General features: G+C 43.1%; 1 non-coding gene and 3 pseudogenes across 1 annotated transcript; all 4 read right to left on the bottom strand.

Moving 5' to 3' along the window:
- Positions 1-6698: 6698 nt before the first annotated feature.
- Positions 6699-6781, bottom strand: LOC125511727. Its single transcript, XR_007285082.1, has one exon. It is a non-coding gene; the product is annotated as a small nucleolar RNA SNORD24 (small nucleolar RNA).
- Positions 6782-6866: 85 nt separating this feature from the next.
- Positions 6867-6942, bottom strand: LOC125511784 (annotated as a pseudogene).
- A 111-nt stretch (positions 6943-7053) lies between these two features.
- LOC125511783 lies at positions 7054-7129 on the bottom strand (annotated as a pseudogene).
- Positions 7130-7409: 280 nt separating this feature from the next.
- Positions 7410-7485, bottom strand: LOC125511777 (annotated as a pseudogene).
- Positions 7486-19446: the final 11961 nt, after the last annotated feature.

The following is a 19446-nucleotide window of genomic DNA, read 5'->3' as shown; positions in this document are numbered from 1 at the left end:
ACATCACTATGTTGATCATATCTACTATATGATTCACGCTCAACCTTTCGGTCTCTGTGTTCCGAGGCCATATCTGTATATGCTTGGCTCGTCAAGTATAACCTGAGTATTCCGCGTGTGCAACTGTTTTGCACCCGTTGTATTTGAACGTAGAACCTATCACACCCGATCATCACGTGGTGTCTCAGCACGAAGAACTTTCGCAACGGTGCATACTCAGGGAGAACACTTCTTGATAATTAGTGAGAGATCATCTTATAATGCTACCGTTAATCAAAGCAAGATAAGATGCATAAAAGATAAACATCACATGCAATCAATATAAGTGATATGATATGGCCATCATCATCTTGTGCCTGTGATCCCCATCTCCGAAGCACCGTCATGATCACCATCGTCACCGGCGCGACACCTTGATCTCCATCGTAGCATCGTTGTCGTCTCGCCAATCTTATGCTTCCACGACTATCGCTACCGCTTAGTGATAAAGTAAAGCATTACATCGCGATTGCATTGCATACGATAAAGCGACAACCATATGGCTCCTGCCAGTTGCCGATAACTTGGTTACAAAACATGATCATCTCATACAATAATATTTAGCATCATGTCTTGACCATATCACATCACAACATGCCCTGCAAAAACAAGTTAGACGTCCTCTACTTTGTTGTTGCAAGTTTTATGTGGCTGCTATGGGCTTAAGCAAGAACCAATCTCACCTACGCATCAAAACCACAACGATAGTTTGTCAAGTTTATGCCATTTTAACCTTCACAAGGACCGGGCATAGCCACACTAGGTTCAACTAAAGTTGGAGAAACAGTCACCCGCAAGCCACCTCTGTGCAAAGCACGTCGGGAGAACCTGTCTCGCGTAAGCGTACGCGTAATGTTGGTCCGGGCCGCTTCATCCAACAATACCGCCGAACCAAAGTATGACATGCTGGTAGGCAGTATGACTTATATCGCCCACAACTCACTTGTGTTCTACTCGTGCATATAACATCAAACCATAAAACCTAGGCTCGGATGCCACTGTTGGGGAACATAGTAATTTCAAAAATTTCCTACGCACACGCAAGATCATGGTGATGCACAGCAACGAGAGGGGAGAGTGTTGTCTACGTACCCTCGTAGACCGCAACGGAAGCGTTGACACAACGTAGAGGAAGTAGTCGTACGTCTTCCCGATCCGACCGATCCAAGCACCGTTACTTCGGCACCTCCGAGTTCTTAGCACACGTACAGCTCGATGACGCTCCCCGGGCTCCGATCCAGCAAAGCATCGGGGAGGAGTTCCGTCAGCACGACAGCGTGGTGACGTTCTTAATGTTCAACCGTCGCAGGGCTTCGCCTAAGCACTGCTACAATATGACCGAGGTGGAATATGGTGGAGGGGGGCACCGCACACGGCTAAGGAACAATCACGAAGATCAACTTGTGTGTGTATGGGGTACCCCCTGCCCCCGTATATAAAGGAGTGGAGGAGGGGAGGGCCGGCCCTCTCTATGGCGCGCCCTAGGGGAGTCCTACTCCCATCGGGAGTAGGATTCCCCTTTTCCTAGTCCAACTAGGAGTCCTTCCATGTATTAGGAGTAGGAGTCAAGGCAAGGGAAAAGAGGAGAGAAGGAAGGAGGGGGCGCAGCCCTTCCCCCAAGTCCAATTCGGACTAGGCCTTGGGGTAGCGCCCAACCTCTCCTATCTCTTTCCCCTAAAGCCCAATAAGGCCCATATACTCCCCGGCGAATTCCTGTAACTCTCCGGTACTCCGAAAAATACTCGGATCACTCGGAACCTTTCCGATGTCCGAATATACTCGTCCAATATATCAATTTTTACGTCTTGACCATTTCGAGACTCCTTGTCATGTCTCCGATCTCATCCGGGACTCCGAACTCCTTCGGTACATCAAAACTCATAAACTCATAATATAACTGTCATCGAAACCTTAAGCGTGCGGACCCTACGGTTCGAGAACAATGTAGACATGACCGAGACACGTCTCTGGTCAATAACCAATAGCGGGACCTGGATGCCCATATTGGCTCCTACATATTCTACGAAGGTCTTTATTGGTCAGACCGCATAACAACATACGTTGTTCCCTTTGTCATCGGTATGTTACTTTCCCGAGATTCGATCGTCGGTATCCAATACCTAGTTCAATCTCGTTACCGGCAAGTCTCTTTACTCGTTCCATAATACATCATCTCGCAACTAACTCATTAGTTGCAATGCTTGCAAGGCTTATGTGATGTGCATTACCGAGAGGGCCGAGAGATACCTCTCCGACAATCGGAGTGACAAATCCTAATCTCGAAATACGCCAACCCAACATCTACCTTTGGAGACACCTGTAGAGCACCTTTATAATCACCCATTTACGTTGTGACGTTTGGTTGCACACAAAGTGTTCCTCCGGCAAACGGGAGTTGCATAATCTCATAGTCATAGGAACATGTATAAGTCATGAAGAAAGCAATAGCAACATACTAAACGATCGGGTGCTAAGCTAATGGAATGGGTCATGTCAATCAGATCTTTCATCTAATGATGTGATCCCGTTAATCAAATAACAACTCTTTTGTCCATGGTTAGGAAACATAACCATCTTTGATTAACGAGCTAGTCAAGTAGAGGCATACTAGTGACACTCTGTTTGTCTATGTATTCACACATGTATTATGTTTCCGGTTAATACAATTCTAGCATGAATAATAAACATTTATCATGAAATAAGGAAATAAATAATAACTTTATTATTGCCTCTAGGGCATATTTCCTTCAGTTCAAGTGGTTGACTACGATGAGACTTTCTCACCCGTAGCAATTGCCGTATTTTATGATTATGAAATTTTGCAAATGGATGTCAAAACTGCATTCTTGAATGGATTTCTGGAAGAAGAGTTGTATATGATGCAACCAGAAGGTTTTGTCGATCCAAAGGGAGCTCACAAAGTGTGCAAGCTCCAGTAATCCATTTATGGACTGGTGCAAGCCTCTCAGAGTTGGAATAAACGTTTTGATAGTGTGATCAAAGCATATGGTTTTATACAGACTTTTGGAGAAGCCTGTATTTACAAGAAAGTGAGTGGGAACTCTGTAGGATTTCTAATATTATATGTGGATGACATATTACTGATTGGAAATTATATAGAATTTCTGGATATCATAAAAAGATACTTGAATATGAGTTTTTCAATGAAAGACCTTGGTGAAGCTGCTTATATATTGGGCATCAAGATCTATAGAGATAGATCAAGATGCTTAATTGGACTTTCACAAAGCGCATACCTTGATCATGTTTTGAAGAAGTTCAAAATGGATCAAGCAAAGAAAGGGTTCTTGCCTGTGTTACAAGGTGTGAAGTTGAGTCAGACTCAATGCCCGACCACTGCAGAAGATAGAGAGAAAATGAAAAGTGTTCCCTATGCTTCAGCCATAGGATCTATCTGTATGCAATGTTGTGTACCAGACCTGATGTGTGCCTTGCTATTAGTTTGGCAGGGAGGTACCAAAGTAATCCAGGAGTGGATCACTGGACAGCGGTCAAGAACATCCTGAAGTACCTAAAGAGGACTAAGGATATGTTTCTCATTTATGGAGGTGACAAAGAGCTCGTCGTAAATGGTTACCTCGATGCAAGCTTTGACACTGATCTGGACGATTCTAAATCACAAACCAGATACGTGTTTATATTGAACGGTGAAGTTGTCAGTTGCTGCAGTTCTAAACAAAGCGTCGTGGCGGGATCTACGTGTGAAGCGGAGTACATAGCTGCTTCGGAAGCAGCAAATGAAGGAGTCTGGATGAAGGAGTTCATATCCGATCTAGGTGTCATACCTAGTGCATCGGGTCCAATGAAAGTCTTTTATGACAATACTGGTGCAATTGCCTTGGCAAAGGAATCCAGATTTCACAAGAGAACCACGCACATCAAGAGACGCTTCAACTCCATCCGGGATCAAGTCCAGGTGGGAGACATAGAGATTTGCAAAATACATACGGATCTGAATGTTGCAGACCCGTTGACTAAGCCTCTTCCATGAGCAAAACACACTACAAGAAATATGTCAACTTGTGACCCTCACTATTGGCCGTTGAAAGGTCATAGTTTTTCATTTGCGACCTTTTTGTGACCAAAAACAGAAGGTCAAAAGCTGGCGGTCGTAAACTGAAATTAGCGACATTTAACAGAAGGTCGTTGAACCCATGACCTTTTGTTTTGGTCACTGGCTGTCTGCCCAGGCCACGTCGGATCCGACGTGGCAATCTGACGTGGCAAAATTGCGACCAATTGAAAAGGTCGTAAATTAGAATCGGCCCGGTCCAATTTGGTGTTTTAGATGGGCCGAGCCCAACAATTCAGCCTTTTTATATATTTTTTTCTTATTAATTTTGGTCAGCTATATGGACCAAGCCCTACTATTCAGCCTTTTTATTTTCTGGGCCTAGGCCATTTTGCATTCTGTTGCACAACATTCCAGTCCACTTTTGTTTGGGCCGTAGCCTTTTTAAACCCAAAATATTACTTGGTCCAGTAGAACGTGTTCAGTCTTTTTCATTCACAAATTTCAATTTTACACATTTCAACAAAAAAAAAATTCTCTATTAAATTATTAAATACAGAATCATTCGCTTAAATATTCACAACATCACATACATGTTTGCATGTCCAACAGCATATACACGGTGGCAAACTAGCATCACCAAGAACATCAAATACTCAAAACATGGTGGCAAACTAGCAACATCAACTAAAACTGTGGTGCGCATCTCGAGGCTTCCTTGATCTTCTGTCATAGCACCAGCATCCTCAACAGCATTAGATCCTGATGTACATAAACTATTAGTGAGATATATTGGGAGTTAAATTATTGTCAATAAAAAATATTGAGACAATTATAGGTACATGCCCAAATGCTTCAGTTCATTAAACATTAAGCAAGGCATAGCAAAAATTCCAACAACTTCACAGCAACACGTTAACCTGTTCTACACTTCCACTACAACATTCAAGCTCATGTTAGGTAGCAACAATACTAACCTACAGTCACCAACATGGTATATTGGCACAAGTGCATGTCATGCAATGAACGTCACTGTAACACATTCACCTGAAGAAAAAATTACTGTACTATTCTACTACCACGACCATCCATTCAACTGACAGCATATAACAATACTAGTAAGCCCACATGGACTAACATCACAAGGCAGGAGAGAATAAAGGGAATCAAGACCTGATGATGATAGTGTTGACAATGATCTGATTGGAATTATCAAGCAGAGCAAAACAGGAGCATGACCATCAAGTCGCAGCCCTGAAGAAAGAACGAACCAATAGAGTCAGCTACTTATTTATTCAGAATTGAGAGTTGAACAATCATCAGAAAACTAAAGATACTGCTCAGCCAACTAAATAACACATGATTCAGTCACACGGTATAATTCTGACTATAATATAACAAGAGAACTAAGGATACTACATACTTAGAACTCAACTAATAAGTGAGAATGATCAAATCTGATGCAAACAACTGATTTTATTTGTTGATGTTACAAAAGGAAGTGTATAAAACAAACTGCAGCAAACACGCTTTGATTTGCTGCTCCAAATAGAGGACCTTGGGATTGGGGTGCTGATCACATAAGTAAATAAACAGTAATACATCTCCAAAACCTCAAATATGGCATCAACTTCTCAGATCACAAAGGTCTAAATTTATAGCATCACACATGAGGTCTAAATTTATACTATGTTCCTTTAGTAGCAAGAGCTGGTTCATGTCTAGCTTGTATTGCAGATAACTAGTACAATTTTCACACAAAAAATAGGATTGCAGTATATATTCACAGCATGCAAGAATACTTGGATTAACAGACTAATCAACCATCAACTAACACTTCACAGTACCAACTAACACTTCACAGTACCAAAAAATGGGATGGCGCTCGCCACTTCGGATGTGCAGCAGCCATGAGGGCTTCTTCCTGTTCCACCTGCAACAGCGGCAGCGGCGGCAGCTTCTACAGATCTGAGACACAAAGCAAAACGCATGCAGGAGGAATCAGAGGGATGGGAGATGAAGAACATGGCAGGCATTTATATGATGGCAGCACATAACGTGCAGCTTGGTTCACAAGCATAACTAACCACATGTCAGGATCCTTTCAATGGCATGCACCACACTAATTAAAATAGGATACTGATTTCTACTCTTTGTAATTAGCTACTGCCGATCACATCTGCAACTTCCTAGCTCAGCGGTCAGAAGACCGACCATACAACGTTCCATGTAGCCGGCCGGCACACACTGATTCGTAGCAAATCAGATTGAACTTTCATAGAATGATTACACTAGCAACTAGTGAGCACTGAAGACTAATCTTAACCCACTGGTAGCAGTCTAACACTAGCAACTAGTGAGCACTGAAGAAACAGCAAGAAACATCACAATGTAACAGCTGAGATCCTAACTTCTCTTCGGCTACCTTCTTGACCTTGACGCGGAGCTTCGCCAGTTGCTTTCTCCTATCGTAGGAGATCTTGGCCTTCTCCTTACTCTTTTCCTCCAGCTCTTGAATACCAGGCCAGAGAGTGATGAGAAACGGTATGCACAAACATCAGCTCATAATGAACAAAAACTGGCAACAGCGGATGTACTGTACTGATAACATTAGACTAGAACTAAGAGCCTCAGAGATCTTGGTGGTTAAGATCATCAAGTGGGATAAACCCATTAAGAGTAGCAAATATTTTTATAACATCACAGGCTCAAATGAAAATAAACACCAGCAAACTGTTGAATGAATTAAAACCCAAAACAGAGCAAAATCTCTTAAAGAGCACAAAATGGCATGGTCTGTCAGAAGTAGCTGGTTGTGATAATCATGAAGTATCAGTGGGAATCCGAACAATTTTCTTCATCACGCAGAAGCATGCAAAAGACCCAATATAACACAAAGAGCAACAAGGTTGCGACCAATACAGGGAGTGCATGTACGACCAGTCATAAAGTAGTGCAAATGTAATACAGGAGATGCCATCATCCATCAGAAGTAGCTGGTTACACTAATCATGAGATATCATTGGGAATCAGAACGATTTTCTTCATCACCCGGAATCATGCAGTTCAACCCAACAGAACACAATGAGCAATAAGGTTCATAACCAATGAAGGAATGCATGTACAGTCAGTCTAAAGCAGTAAAAATGTGCAAATGTACTTCAGGAGATGGCGTGACCCATCGATTTTCTTCATCACCCAGGTAATGCACATCTCATCAGCCAGCAGAACACAAAAAAGAGGATACAAAAAGTACTGCTAAGAGGTTTGCAAAAAATCAAAGGAAAGTATTTGCTCAATAATGAAGGAGTACATATGTAGTCCAAGAGATGGCATGATCCGTCAGAAGTAGCTGGTTGTAATAATCATGAAAAATCAGTGGGAATCCGAACGATTTTCTTCATCACCCAGATCATGCACATCTCAGCTAGCAGATCATACATCAACTTGTCCGGAACCATGGTTAGTGAATATTTCATTCCATGGTTCCACTGTGCTGTTAGTTTTAGCTGCTACTGATCTACTATGGTCAGGACATTTGGCACTTAATTTGGTACATTCCTGATCCAAACGGTAGGCTGTAAGCATATGCCATATTGACAGATTTAAAATTGGAGCCGATCCCTTTGTTCACAGTTGCAAGAATCCGAAGGGTATTTTTACTAACACGCAAGATCTAAAGTGTTGTCTCCAACTAGGAAAAAAGAAGAAGCATAATCACCTTGTTATCGATGTCGCGGTCGAGAAGATCATTCACCGTGCAACCAGCCCCCCTGAGGAGGACAGCTCCGCATCCAAAGAGCACCAGCATTTTCAAGTCAGGGAGCTCCCCCGGCATCGCCGCTATCGTGATCGACCTACGAAGAAAGGTTCAAAGGAGCTCTTTGAGTAAGCTGGTACTGTGCTTGGTAAGGCATACAAGTAACAGGGTAATAAAAGTTGGTCTGTTGCTAACGAACATGCTCTGTTTTCTTGCTAGATCACAAGATCCAGCATGAAGTCAGAATTTTAACCATGACTGGACCTATTAATTATCTGTTTGTGCACATAGCAAATCTGAGACTTTGAGATCAGGATGCTGTCTCTAATATCTACTGAGTTGGCCCTTCAGAGCAGTTGATCCAATCTCTACGCATTGGTGTTCAGAGATGGTGATGTCGGTAGAAATAAGCGTACCACCTCTCCACCCACGACGCAGTTGCCGAGGGTGGAGAGCCGCTCGTCGACACACTGGACGACCACCTCATCAGGCAGGCTATTCTTGAGGTGCTGGAGCTCTATGGTAGGCATTTGAAACCCATGTCAGGTCAGGTCACTGCTGACTCACTAGACAAGGAAGGACCTCTTTCTTTCTTAACTTGGTCGTTGGTGGTGTTTGGTAGAAGAAGGATCCTCATGCCGCCGATGGATGCATTGACCACCGGGACGGTGTCGGCGAGCTCGGCCTCAAACACACTACAACCACAGGACAACGAGAGGATCAATTAGAAGAGAAGAGGCCACCAGAGGTCGCGATTAACCATGACAGATCGAGTCGAGGACAACCAACCTGGTGAAATTCCCCGCCCCACCGGCCGGGAGCCACCTCTCCACCCACGACGCCGGCGGCGCGGGTGGGAGGCTCTTCTCCTTGTCCTTGTCCCGGGAGGAGGTCGAGAGCGGATGCGAGAAGCTGCTGGGCAGCACGATCCGGTCGGTGTAGAACGAGGAAGCTGTCGCAGAGGCGGAGGGCGGGTGAAAGCATGGGCTGCGGCGGCTTAAGGTGATGAGGTGGCACCGGGCAGTGGGGCTGGGGACGGGACCGGGGGAGGGGGAGGAGGATGAGGTGTGGCTGTGGGGGAATGGAGAGATGGCCGGGAGAGCGGCGACGCGGAGTAGGATGGGATCTACACGAGGCCGTCGCCGGGGTTTGTGGCGTGGTGGAGGCGGCTGTGAGGAGGGAAGGAGGAGAGGGCGAGGGAGGGAGGGTGCCGCCGCCGGCGACGGGAAGCTAGGGTTAGAGAGGGGTGGCGGCGTCGATCTGGATCGGGGAGAGAGAGGGAGGCGGCGGGCGGAAGGAAGGGAGGAGAGGTGAGTGAGTTGATCTGGGTAGGGTTTGGTGCGGTGGGTTTTTTCAGATGGATGGATGGATGGTGGGATTGCTAGCAATGGATGGTAGGATGTCTGCCATGTCATCGATCCGTGTGACAGGTGGTTCCACCAATCAAAGTCTAGCTTATGTAATTGTGTTGTTTCTCTTTTGTTTCTTTTATATTTTTTACCCTCTTATTTCGGGTAAACACTCAACATATTAGCTTCATTTTGTATGTTTAAATGACCCAATATTGTGTTCATACGTGTATCTTATGATTTCAAACAATGATAATATTGTGGTCTTCATTTGCATTGCACACAAAAATCATTTTCCATTTTTCAAGTGCCCAAAATGAGGTTTTTTTGTGAAGAACCTACCAAATAATTATTGCAAAATTGGACCAATTCATTTTTATAAAATACTAGGCCATATTTAATGCACAATTGACCAAATGATTGGGTGTCAAAAGTTTCGATCCACCTCTAGTGAAAAAGACAAATTTTCGACGATTCAGCAGGAAGCGGGTCAAATTTGAACTGTGGCTGCCTCATAGTTTGCTATTTATTTTTTCCAAAAATCATTTCTAGGTACAAAAGTATCTATTTAATTAGATAAACACCAAAAAAATTCCAAGATTTAACAACTAACTAGGAACGGTCATTCCCGCCGTTTTGACCACATTTTGAAACAGGCGTAAAAAATTCAAAAAAAAATCAAAAAATTGGAAAACCTTCGCATTGCATCATTATATGTGACCAAGTTACCAGGAAAAATAATAAACTTGTAATACGGCAATTGTTTTGAAAAAGTGTTATCGGAAACGAGCTATCAAGTGTGAAGATTCATGGCTTTCAAGTCAAATGATCAATCTTATGGCCAAATTCATGGCATAGTTTGTTCAAATGATCTCATATTGTGCACAAGGGTGAATATTGGAATTCCAAACAATGTTTCCTAAGGGAGTTTTCATTTTCTTTGCACGGAAAATTCATTTTTCATTTTTCGAGTGCCCGAAATGAGGTTTTTTCGTGAAGGAACTACCAAATAATTGTTGTAAAAATGGACTGAATCAATTTTATAAAATCCTAGGCCATATTTAATGCACAATTGACCAAATGGTTGGGTGTCAAAAGGTTCGATCCACCTCTAGTGAAAAAGACAAATTTCCGCTGATTCAGGAGGAAGCTGGTCAAATTTGAACTGTGGCTGCCTCGTAGTTTGCTCTTTTTTTTCCAAAGATAATTTGTAGGTACATAAGTATCTATTTAATGAGAGAAACACCAAACAAATTCCAAGATTCAACCACTAGCTAGGAACGGTCATTCCCGCCGTTTTGACGGTATTTTGAAACGGGCATAAAAAATTCAAAAAAAATGAAAAAATTGGAAAACCTTTGCATTGAATCATTATATGTCACCAAGTTACCAGAAAAAATTATAAACTTGTAGTACGACAATTATTTTAAAAAAGTATTCTTAGAAACGAGCTATCAAGTGTGAAGATTCATGGCTTTCAAGCCAAATGATCAATCTTATGGCCACATTCATGTCATAGTTTGTTCAAATGATCTCATATTGTGCACAAGGGTGCATATTGGAATGACAAACAATGTTGCCTAAGGAAGTTTTCATTTTCTTTGGACGAAAAATTCATTTTCCATTTTTCGAGTGCCCAAAATGAGTTTTTTGTGAAGGACCTATAATATATTTGTTGCAAAATTGTACTAAATCAAATTTTTAAAATACTAGGACATATTTAATGCACAATTGACCAAATGGTTGGGTGTAAAAAGTTTAGATACACCTATCGTAAAAAGACAAATTTCCGCCGATTCAGTAGGAAGTGGGTCAAATTTGAACTGTAGCTACCTCGTAGTTTGCTCTTTATTTTTTCCAAAATTCATTTCTAGGTACATAAGTATCTATTTAATCAGAGAAACACCAAAAGGTCTCCAAGATTCAACAACTAGCTAGGAACGGTCAAGCCCGCCGTTTTGACCGCATTTTTGAAATGGGCATAAATAATTCAAAAAAATCAAAAAATTGGAAAACCTTCGCATTGTGTCATCATATGTGACCAAGTTTCCAGGAAAAATAATAAACTTGTAATAAGACAATTATTTTAAAAAAGTGTTCTCAAAAATGAGCTATCATGCATGAAGATTCATGGCTTTCAAGCCAAATGATCAATCTTATGGCCACATTCATGGCATAGTTTGTTCAAATGATACCATATTGTGCACAAGGGTGCATCTTGGAATTCCAAACAATGTTGCCTAAGGAAGTTTTCATCGTCTTTGCACGGAAAATTCATTTTCCATTTTTTTAGTGCCCGAAATAAGGTTTTTTTATGAAGGACCTACCATATATTTGTTGCAAAATTGTACCAAATCTATTTTCTAAAATACTAGGACATATTTGATGCACAATTGACCAAATGGTTGGGTGTAAAAAGTTTTGATCCACCTCTCATGAAAAAGACAAATTCCCGCCGATTCAGTAGGAAGCGGGTCAAATTTGAACTGCAGCTGGCTCGTAGTTTGCTATTTATTTTTTCCAAAAATCATCTCTAGGTACATAAGTATCTATTTAATCAGAGAAACACCAAAAAAATTCCAGGATTCAACCACTAGCTATTCATTCACGCCGTTTTGACCGCATTTTGAAACGGGCATAAAAAATTCAAAAAAAAAATTGGGAAACCTTCGCATTGTGTCATTATATGTGGCCAAGTTCCCAGGAAAAATAACAAACTTGTAATACGGCAATAATTTAAAAAAAGTGTTCTCAGAAATGAGCTATCATCTCTGAAGATTCATGGCTTTCAAGCCAAATGATCAATCTTATGGCCACATTCATGGCATAGTTTGTTCAAATGATCTCATATTGTGCACAAGGGTGCATATTGGAATGGCAAACAATGTTGCCTAAGGGAGTTTTCATTTTCTTTGGACGAAAAATCAATTTTCCATTTTTCGAGTGCGCCAAATGAGTTTTTTTTGTGAAGGACCTACCATATATTTGTTGCAAAATTGGACCAAATCAATTTTATAAAATACTAGGCCATGTTTAATGCACAATTGACAAAATGGTTGAGTGCCAAAAGTTTTTATCCACCTCTGGTGAAAAAGACAAATTTTCGCCGATTCCGCAGGAAGCGGGACAAATTTGAACTGCAGCTGCCTCATAGTTTGCTCTTTATTTTTTCAAAAAATCATTTTTAGGTAGAAAAGTATCTCTTTAATCAGAAATACATGGTTTGGTGGCAATACGTTGAGGTTTGGATGGTGGCCCAGGGCCCCAACTCCAAAGTGCGTAGACTCGCATGCCCGCCACATGGTCACCGCGTGACCGCGGTGTTGCCACGCGTTCCGGGCGGCCTAGGCATGTCTAGTGGGTTGGGCACTCCCCTGATAGGTGTGAGGAAGAAGAAGGCAATAGAAGAATCTCATGAGAAGACTGAACCGAGCTCAAACATGAATTAGCACCCAAGTGTTTGACTAGTGGTATGGGAAATGCACATGGACAATGGCCTGAGTTTTGGCCGAGGATGATCATCTACTAAGGACACTATCTTGGAAAATTTGCAGCTCAAATGGAGGAGCCTAGGTGTCACTTGCTTTGCAACGTACCACACTAGACACAAATATGAATGTTGAAGCCACACTCACATGTATTGTTAGATGGGGCTCAAATTTTGTGGAGTGCTATGATTTGGGAATATAGAAGATGTGGCAAAAATTCAGCTCATTAGGATATGCCTAGCCAGTACTTCCTTCACAACAGTTTGAGCTGAACAAAAATTTGGAAATTTGCCGAGGAAGATTTACGAGTCAAATGGAGTTGAATATTGTCATGAGGCAATGCTTTGGATAGTAAAGAATGCCCAATTTTTTTGGGAATTTTGGGAATGACAGAAATATAGGTTGCTTCACAACCTAGGGAAAAAATTGACACATGGACATGACACATAGGCAAAACCGATGAGGTGGCGCCTTGTCATAGCAATAAGTACCAATGCATCCACGTTCACAACCTCATGACCATTTATATTGGTCGTAATCAGGTAGAAATAAGGTCATTGGCGCCTCTTGTCTGCTTTGTGACCATTTGGTGTAAGCTATTTTAGGGTTTGAGCCCTTCCAAGCGAAATGGTCGTGAATTTACGACCAATTCAGCTGGGGTCACTAAGAGAAGGTCATAAGTTGACATATTTCTTGTAGTGACATGATCAGCACCAAGGCTCCATGGGTGTTAGAATCATTACTGTGTAATCTAGATTATTGACTCTAGTGCAATTGGGAGACTGAAGGAAATATGCCCTAGAGGCCATAATAAAGTTATTATTTATTTCCTCATATCATGATAAATGTTTATTATTCATGCTAGAATTGTATTAACCGGAAACATAATACATGTGTGAATACATAGACAAATAGAGTGTCACTAGAATGCCTGTACTTGACTAGCTCGTTGATCAAAGATGGTTAAGTTTACTAACCATAGACATGAGTTGTCATTTGATAAACGAGATCACATCATTAGGAGAATGATGTGATTGACTTGACCCATTCCGTTAGCTTAGCACTAGATCGTTAATTTACTGTTGTTGCTTTCTTCATGACTTATACATGTTCCTATGACTATGAGGTTATGCAACTCCCGATTACGGGAGGAACACTTTGTGTGCTACCAAACGTCACAACGTAACTTGGTGATTATAAAGGTGCTCTACAGGTGTCTCCGATGGTACTTGTTGAGTTGGCATAAATCGAGATTAGGATTTGTCACTCCGATTGTCGGAGAGGTATCTCTGGGCCCTCTCGGTAATGCACATCACTATAAGCCTTGCAAGCAATGTGACTAATGAGTTAGTTGCGGGATGATGCATTACAGAACGAGTAAAGAGACTTGCCGGTAACGAGATTGAGCTAGGTATTGAGATACCGTCGATCGAATCTCAGGCAAGTAACATACCGATGACAAAGGGAACAACGTATGTTGTTATGCGGTTTGACCGATAAAGATCTTCATAGAATATGTAGGAACCAATATGAGCATCCAGGTTCCGCTATTGGTTATTGACCGGAGACGTGTCTTGGTCATGTCTACATAGTTCTCGAACCCGTAAGGTCCGCACGCTTAAAGTTCTGTGACGATCGGTATTATGAGTTTTTGTGTTTTGATGTACCGAAGGTAGTTCGGAGTCCCGGATATGATCACGAACATGACGAGGAGTCTCGAAATGGTCAAGACGTAAAGATCGATATATTGGACGACTATGTTCGGATACCGGAAGTGTTTCGGGAGGTTTCAGACATATACTCGAGTACCGGGGGGTTACCGGAACCCCCCGAGGAGTATATTGGGCCTAATGGGCCTTAGTGGAGAAGAGGAGAGGCGGCCAGGGCAGGCCGCGCGCCCCTTCCCCCTCTAGTCCGAATTGGACAAGGAGGGGGGGCGGCGCCCCCCTTTCCTTCCTCTTCTCTCCTTCCCTTCCCCCTTCTCCTACTCCTACTAGGAAAGGAGGAGTCCTACTCCCGGTGGGAGTAGGACTCCCCCATTGGCGCGCCCTCCTCCTGGCCGGCCGCCTCCCCCTAGCTCCTTTATATACGGGGGCAGGGGGGCACCCCATAGACACAACAATTGATCTGTTGATCTCTTGGCCGTGTGCGGTGCCCCCCTCCACCATAATCCACCTCGGTCATATCGTAGTGGTGCTTAGGCGAAGCCCTGCGTCGGTAGCATCATCATCACCGTCACCACGCCGTCGTGCTAACGAAGCTCTTCCCGGAAGCTCTACTGGATCGTGAGTTCGTGGGACGTCACCGAGCTGATCGTGTGCTGAACGCGGAGGTGCCGTACGTTCAGTACTGATGATCGGTCGATCGTGAAGACGTACGACTACATCAACCGCGTTGTTATAACGCTTCTGCTAAACGGTCTACGAGGGTACGTGGACGACACTCTCCCCTCTCATTGATATGCATCACCATGATCTTGCGTGTGCGTAGGAATTTTTTTGAAATTACTACGTTCCCCAGCAGCATTATTGGGTCTTCAATGTCAACTTGAGGGACGGACGCTTCAAAGTTCTTGATTCAAGCAGGATGCTGGACAACATTGAGTTGATGACTACCGCCTCTACCATCGCGGGGGCAGTACGCCAGCTATGGAGGAAGCATTACCCAAAGTTCAGCATCGAGCACTTCCAGATTATTGACATTGACATACCGAAGCAGCTCGGCAAGTAAGACAATAAGCATGGCATTCTTCTCAATTTCTTACCATCAATTTGTAGTTTTAAATTTTTTCTACATGTGGAATCTTTAGCTTTTTAAGACATAGAACTAGTCTCCAATCTGTTTTTCATTTTCATGAGTTTCTCATAGATTATCTAGTCAGTTGCACAGTGGCACATAAGTAGTTGCATAGTGGCACATAAGCAGTTGCACAACGCCACATAAGCAGTTCCACAGTGGAACATCAGTAGTTGCACAGTGGCACATAAGCAGTTGCACAGAGTGCATTATCTTTATTTTGGTTTTAATTTTCTGTGACAGATTTTCTTTTTTTGCCCACACGCAGCAATGAGTGTGGGATGTTCGCACTGCTTAACGCCACTGAGTGGAACGGTAGCCAACTGCCCAACTACAAACCCAAGGAAGTACTCAACATCAGGAAGAAGCTGGCATATGATTGGATCACCAGCCCACACAACTCCGCCCCATGGAGGAAGTTACTCAGATACGACAAGGACTAGGTCAGTACTCTTTTTCTTTCTCTGCCCCATGGAGGAAGTTGCTGGTTTGCACAATTTTTGAGCAGATTTTGTAGTTGCACACTAGTAGTAATTCCATTTGCAACTCAATATTATCACTTTTGTTGACACATTAGGAGCACTGGACATACAATTGTTTAACAACTAAATATTTAACCAGTTTCCAACAAAGGCACAAATAGCAACCTTTTTTTACACAGTGCATGAACTAATTCAAGGAGCATAAATGAGATAAGAGAAAGCATAGATGTTGAATGTGTCCACTTGGTCCCAACATTGCTCAAAACCATCATTCTTTTCCTTTTTTGTCCCAAAGTTACAAATAATGAAAGAGAATCATAGCAGCCTGAGTGGACACACACCAGCAGTGTGCTCTGTAGATTGGCACTGGCTGAATTTGTTTTTCTTCTTTGGGTGTAGCTCCAGCACCGATTTGTACCGTCGACTCTTTGCCCTACCCTTTGTAGTAGACCTTGGAGGATCCCTGGGAACAAAATCATCAGAGGCTTGTGCAGGGGATGCAGCCTCCAATGGGGTAGTAGGACCATCATGAGGTTGTGTTCGATCATCTGTGTAATAATCATATAAAAATTTTAGTATTTTTTTTGTGCAACCAGCACTGATGTTCTCTGCAACCACACAGCCCATGCTGTGCAACTAACTGGTTGTTGTGTGCAAGTTAAGTTAAAAAAAACACATGTAGTAGCATGGCCCGTCATGGTACTTGGATTGTAATCACCTATGGGCAGAATAGGAAAAACAAGTTAGTTTTTTTATCTTGATGCTCAAACTAACATAGCGCATGCAACTAGGTAGCCTGTTCTGTGCAACTGGGCACTATGATGTGTGCAACTGAAGTCACACACCTAGTTTCATTTGGAGTTGGGGAAGGTAATTACCTGGGTGATGAGCCCCCTGAGTACTGCCTGTAGGTCCATTGGGAGGAACACGCGGGGCACTGCTTGTTGTGCCAAGCAGGGGAGGAGGTGGCAGAGCATGTCGTGTAGGGCCAGGAGGTGGAGGAGGTCCTAGAGGGTTGTCGTCACCTATAGCCAAAACAGGACAAACAAGTTAGTTGTGTTATCTTGATGCTCGAACTAACACGGCGTGCGCAACTAGGTAGCCTGTTCTGTGAAACTGGGCACCATGATGTGTGCAACTGAAGTTACACACCTAGTTAGATGGGGAGTTGGGGCAGGTAATTACCTAGATGATGAGCCCCTGAGTGTTGCCTGTAGGGCCATTGGGAGGAGCCCGCGGGGCGCTGTTTGTTGGGCGAGGCGGGGAGGAGGTGGCGGAGCATGCCGTGTAGGGCCTGGAGGTGGAGAAGGTCCTCGAGGGTTGCCATCATCTGATGGCCCCGTAGAAGCAGCCGTTTTTTCTTTTTCTTGGACTTGTTCAGGTGGCCAATCTCAGTACGTGCTCCGCGCATATGCTTGTATACAATGGCCTGTGCAAGCCACTCACAAACTTGGCTAGTTTTCAAAAATTGAATATCATGTTTCCCTCCCTTATCTGCTTCTTTGATTGAGGAGGCATTTCATCCGGTTGCTCATACCCGGTCCCTGGCGCACTAGGGACAGCAGTAGGTGTCCATCGTCTTAGCATGTACCTTTCCAGTATGACATCAACTCCAAGATGGGTGAACACCTTGAGGATGTGGCAACAGAGCATGACGTCCTTGTCCATTTTGCAGCACTCACACAAATAGGAACCATCCTCCACCCTTGCCTGCACGAAGTAGTTTCGAGAACCATATTTGGCAACAAATTCCTGGTTTGGTCTAAGCTCAAAAAGGTCAGCACCAACTTGGAACGCATTATAACGTCCAATCAGCTCAAACTCTTCTCTGAACTTGCGGTAAAGGTCCCTAGTGTAGGTTTCATAAGCTTGCCTCTCTATTGGGAAGTTGGACCATAGCTCAATCTCAAGGTGTTCTGTCCTTTAATCATTACAGCCTTCCTTGGCAAGGATGTGGTTCTGAATTATTTCATATTGCTTGAAGAAGTTCAAGATTGAGTTGTGTGGGTTCACATATCTTTTTAGGACGGCGTTGAACCCCTCACTAACCTGTGTAGACTGTAGGAAGGGGAAGAACCTGTGTTTGAAGTAGCACGGCACCCAAGTTGACCTCTATTCGTACAACTTCTCAAAGTGCGTGTGTGTCATAGCCTCGTACTTCATCATTAACCCAGCCCAATTCTGCTCAAACTCGTCTATACTAAAGCTGAAGTCAACACGATAGTTGAAATCATTAGAGAGCCCTGGATTCTGGAACAATAGCCAACCAACTTTTTCCTGAGCCTTTTTCATGATGTGCCATCGACAACAGCGGTGCACGGTGGTTGGAAAGGTGCTATGTATAGACTGCCTCATTGCACCATCCTGATCGGTGATGAAGTTGTCAGGAGGTTTGCCATCCATAGCCTCTAGGAATGCTCCAAAGACCCAATCAAATCTCGATGACAACTCCTTCCTCACAAACGCGCAACCTAGCATGAAAGATTGGCCATGTCGGTTTATTCCGATGAAGGGCGCGAACGGCATATTGTACATGTTGGTCATGTAGGTGGTGTCAAACGATATGCAATCGTGGTACGCCTCCGCATAAGCTTTTCGAGCTGAGCCATCCACCCAAAATATGTTGACAACTTTGTCCTCTTCATCATATTTTACCTTATAAAAGAAGTCTGGATCTGTTTTTTGTATATCCTTGAAGTGCGCAATTGTCTCAATCATGTCACCCTCCTTTGTGTCATCTCTACGGAAACTTGTACACAGATTTGTTATTGCCTTTGGTTCGAAGGGAACCATCATCTCAGATCCATAGAACTCTGCCATTAGATGCATCATACGTCCTGCATAATACAAAAAGAAACAATATACGTTTTATTAGTCGCACGAATGCACATATCCAGCTGCACAATAATACGATATGTGTTGGCACAGAAGATAGTTGCAGGAAATGGACAACCAGCTGCACCTTTTAAAAACACTTGCACTTTGCACACAGGACATTATGTAGTTGCGCAGTGAAGGTAATCTAGTTGCACATGAACATTATGTAGTTGCACAATGAAGGTAGTATAGTTGCACACTTAAGGCATTTTAGTTGCACACCATTACCATAACAGTTGCACACTGGACTGCCTAGAGGGAAACTTAATTCTGTAAGGGATATAGAGACACACATGTAGTCAAGTTGCAGTTATACAAGATGCGCAAAAACTCCTTTTCATCAGGAGAGATGCCTTGGTGGGATCTCAAGTATTTGGGCAATGAAGGTTTGTTCACCAGTGGATGATTGTGGTCACGAACAAAGTGCTTCACCTGCCATCGCCCATCTATCAGCTTCACCAACATTTTTGCCTTGCATTGAGTCTGCTTTATTGTCTTGCGTTTACGCTTCTTCTTTTTCTTACTAGTACCAGCCTCCTCTTCAGCAAATATTGGAGGTTCATCTTCCATCTCCTCATCACTATCAATAGGTTTTGGATCTGGTATAGGGTCCAGGACAGGA

Source organism: Triticum urartu, chromosome 5, assembly GCF_003073215.2.
Source record: "Triticum urartu cultivar G1812 chromosome 5, Tu2.1, whole genome shotgun sequence".
Lineage (NCBI taxonomy): Eukaryota > Viridiplantae > Streptophyta > Magnoliopsida > Poales > Poaceae > Triticum > Triticum urartu.
This window is presented reverse-complemented; position numbering and strand designations above follow the sequence as displayed.